Below are 4,695 nucleotides of genomic sequence, written 5' to 3' on the forward strand. Positions count from 1 at the left end.
TCACTCTCCATTTTATCACATTCCAAGCGATGATGCATCTAGCCCAGAATCTGAGCAGTTGCTATGGGCAACAACACCACTTTTCATTTTTAGAACCTTTAATAAATTTACCCCAGTGTGGGAAAACATAGTAACATATAGTAACATAGTATCTAAGGTTGAAAAAAGACAATTGTCCATCGAGTTCAACCTATTTGTGGTCTATGCACGATTATTTTGTATAAAATTTTGACTGAAGTTGATGACTGCCGTTACGTTTTACCCCTCTTTTTTATAATAACCATAGTGCGTAACCCTGGATATCCTTATCCATTAGGAATTTATCTAACCCATTCTTAAAGGTGTTGACTGAGTCAGCCATTACATCTCCCTCAGGCAGGGAATTCCAAACACGTATCGTCCTTACCATAAAAAAGCCTTTACGCCGTATTGTGCGGAATCTCCTCTCCTCTAACCTGAGCGAGTGTCCACGAGTTCTCTGTGTTGACCTAACCAAAAACAGGTCCTGCGCAAGATCTGTATATTGTCCCTTTATATATTTGTAAATGTTGATCATGTCCCCTCTTAATCTCCTCTTTTCCAGTGTAAACATGCCTAGTCTTGCAAGCCTTTCCTCGTATTCCAGCGTCTCCATACCCTTAATTAGTTTGGTCGCCCGCCTCTGAACCTTTTCTAGCTCCAGGATATCCTTTTTGTAGTAAGGTGCCCAGAATTGTACACAGTATTCAAGGTGTGGCCTCACAAGTGATTTATATAACTGGAGTATAATGCTCTCGTCCCTAGCATCAATTCCCCGTTTTATGCATGCTAATATCTTATTAGCCTTCTTTGCTGCAGTCCTACTTTGGGTACTACTGCTTAGTTTGCTATCTATGAGGACACCTAAGTCCTTTTCCAGTACAGAATCCCCTAATTTTACCCCATTTAGTATGTAGGTGTTATTTTTGTTCTTGTTACCACAGTGCATTACCTTACACTTGTCTGTATTGAAGTGCATTCTCCATTTCGCTGACCAAGCTTCTAATTTAACTAAGTCGTTCTGAAGCAATTCAGCATCCCCCTCCGCATTTATAACTTTACACAATTTGGTAACATCTGCAAAAATTGACACCATGCTCTCTAGACCTTCTGTTAGGTCGTTAATGAAAATATTGAACAATAGCGGTCCTTATACTGAGCCTTGCGGCACACCACTTAGCACTTCAGTCCAATTTGAAAAAGATTCATTAACCACAACGCGCTGCTCCCTATTATCTAACCAGTTTTTGTTCCAAGTGCATAATGTGCTTCCTAGCCCTGTTTCTTGTAGCTTGTAGATAAATCTCATGTGTGGTACAGTGTCGAATGCTTTGGCAAAATCTAAAAAGATTACATCCACCTCTTTACCCTGATCTAGGTTTGCGCTTACTGTTTCATAAAAGCCAAGTAAGTTGGTTTGACAGGATCTGTCCTTCATAAACCCATGTTGATTCCTTTTAATGACCTTATTGACTTCAAGGAACTTCTGAATACTATCTCTTAGAATACCTTCCAATACTTTCCCCACTATAGATGTAAGACTAACTGGTCTATAATTACCTGGTTCAGCTTTACTTCCCTTTTTGAATATAGGCACAAATTCCGCTATACGCCAGTCTTTGGGAACCATACCTGATATTACTGAATCCTTAAAGATCAAAAATAGCGGTTTTGCAAGTTCAGAGTGAAGCTCCATTAGAACCCTTGGGTGAATACCATCGGGACCTGGTGACTTATTAATCTTTAAATGTTTTAATCGGTCACAGACTACTTTCTCGCTTAAATAAGTACCTATCAGTGGGATATTCTCATTATTGAGATTATGTGTTAGTCCCTGAATTGGGTCCTCTCTAGTAAATACTGTTGAAAAAAAATACAGGAATAGTCAACCACTGCGCTCTGGGCGGCTGCAGTTGTGTAGAACCCTGGTGTCACCCCACACCTAACAACATGAACAATGGAAAAAATGGGAACTACCTCAACCGCGCTCAGCTTACTGAAGTCCACTTGAATGTTCAGGAGTCTGTCAGTTCAAAAAAAAGAGAGGAGGTCGTCTTCCAATCTTTTTTGTATATACCTAGTCCATAGGGTGGAGATTTCCCACTGGGTTAGTCCAAAGTCCCTCAAAAAAAGAATAGAAGAACAATATCGTGTAGTATGTCCTAGATTCGAGGACGATCAGTGTTTCTAGATTCTGTAATTAGTCACGATGGTTCGTACCGTACTCACGTCTACAAAGGAAGAGTTTCCACTCATTAAGGTTTCTTTATGGGTCCAAACTTCTCTTTGCTGGATGGATTGGTATTCGGTCTCCTTTCAAGTTCTCCCAATGTGATCCCAAAATGTAAAAGACAGGGAGAAGAACGCCCCAATCAATAAATCACAGTGGCTAGGATTTTTTCACCCCACTGCTAGCTGAAAATTAAATCAGCGTACCGTACTCACACTCAGAATATATTCAATAATCACGTAAAGGTATCTTTTAACCGTGGTTTCAACATTCAGATAGATCAACTTAAATGTCAGAGTATAAATGGGCAAGCGTACCCCACTTACAGCCTTCAGAGGAAATGATAAGCCCGTAGCGGTTTCTTTTTCCACTCCCTCCCCAGGAAGTGGATCTCCACCGTCAGAAACTTCCAATCTCGGTGAAATAAAACATATATCACGAGTGGGAAGCGATAAAAGGAATTTATTTACAATGGATATAAATTGGGCACAATCCTAATGGACAGTCCAGCAGATGTTAACACAGTCTAAAGGATGAGATAGATCCGGATTACCTTGATAAAGACCTCCTGGTCGAAACGCGTTGGTGTGAGGGCTGTATACCACCTAAGGACCTTCCAGACTACCCTGTTTTGAGGTGAGGTAATCCGGATCTATCTCATCCTTTAGACTGTGTTAACATCTGCTGGACTGTCCATTAGGATTGTGCCCAATTTATATCCATTGTAAATAAATTCCTTTTATCGCTTCCCACTCGTGATATATGTTTTATTTCACCGAGATTGGAAGTTTCTGACGGTGGAGATCCACTTCCTGGGGAGGGAGTGGAAAAAGAAACCGCTACGGGCTTATCATTTCCTCTGAAGGCTGTAAGTGGGGTACGCTTGCCCATTTATACTCTGACATTTAAGTTGATCTATCTGAATGTTGAAACCATGGTTAAAAGATACCTTTACGTGATTATTGAATATATTCTGAGTGTGAGTACGGTACGCTGATTTAATTTTCAGCTAGCAGTGGGGTGAAAAAATCCTAGCCACTGTGATTTATTGATTGGGGCGTTCTTCTCCCTGTCTTTTACATTTTGGGATCACATTGGGAGAACTTGAAAGGAGACCGAATACCAATCCATCCAGCAAGGAGAAGTTTTGACCCATAAAGAAACCTTTATGAGTGGAAACTCTTCCTTTGTAGACGTGAGTACGGTACGAACCATCGTGACTAATTACAGAATCTAGAAACACTGATCGTCCTCGAATCTAGGACATACTACACGATATTGTTCTTCTATTCTTTTTTTGAGGGACTTTGGACTAACCCAGTGGGAAATCTCCACCCTATGGACTAGGTATATACAAAAAAGATTGGAAGACGACCTCCTCTCTTTTTTTTGAACTGACAGACTCCTGAACATTCAAGTGGACTTCAGTAAGCTGAGCGCGGTTGAGGTAGTTCCCACTGTTGAAAAAAACTCATTTAGTGTGTCCGCTATGTCATTATCATTTTTGCTTAAGACTCCCAACTTGTCTTTTAAAGGGCCTATACTCTCCTTCTTTAATCTCTTGCTATTAATGTATTTAAATAATTTTTGGGGATTCGCTTTGCTTTCCTTTGCTACTAGTTTTTCAGTTTCTACTTTAGCCACTCTTATTTCCTTTTTGCAAATTTTGTTACATTCCTTATAGTGCTGAAATGACTCTGCTTCCCCGTCAGATTTGTATTTTTTAAATGCTCGCCTTTTCTTGCCCATAAGTTCCTTAATCTTTTTGTTAAGCCACATCGGTTTATGATTTTTATTCCTTTTTTTGCTGCTCGTAGGAATATATTTGAGAGTATTTTTAGCTAGCAGGGATTTTAGTACCTCCCATTTCTCTGTAGTATTTTTTCCTAAAAACAAACCTTCCCATTCAATATCCCTGAAAAATACCCTCATCTTTTCAAAATTCGCTTTGCTAAAGTTTAGAGTCCTAGTTGAGCCAGTATAGGGCTGTTTATGAAAACTGATATTGAATGTGACCATATTGTGGTCACTGTTTCCTATGGGTTCCCCTACTATAATACCTGATACCAAATCCCCATTGTTTGTTAATACCAGGTCTAAGATTGCATTGTACCTAGTTGGTTCCTCAATTAGTTGAACTAAGTAGTTATCATTAAGTGTGTTTAAAAACATATTGCCCCTAGCAGTATCACATGAATCGTTATTCCAGTTTATCTCTGGATAGTTAAAATCTCCCATCACTACTATGTCTCCTACTCCTGCTGCTCTCTCAATTTGCTTTAGTAACAATTCCTCATCAGATACGTTGATACCAGGCGGCCTATAGCATACACCCAATACTAACTTTTTTATTCCCTTTTCCCCGCATGCAATTTCTACCCATAATGTCTCGACAGTGACTACAGTCCCCTCCTGAATATCTTCCCGTATATCAGGTTTTAAAAACG

The sequence above is a fragment of the Pseudophryne corroboree genome, chromosome 1 (assembly GCF_028390025.1).
Source record: "Pseudophryne corroboree isolate aPseCor3 chromosome 1, aPseCor3.hap2, whole genome shotgun sequence".
Lineage (NCBI taxonomy): Eukaryota > Metazoa > Chordata > Amphibia > Anura > Myobatrachidae > Pseudophryne > Pseudophryne corroboree.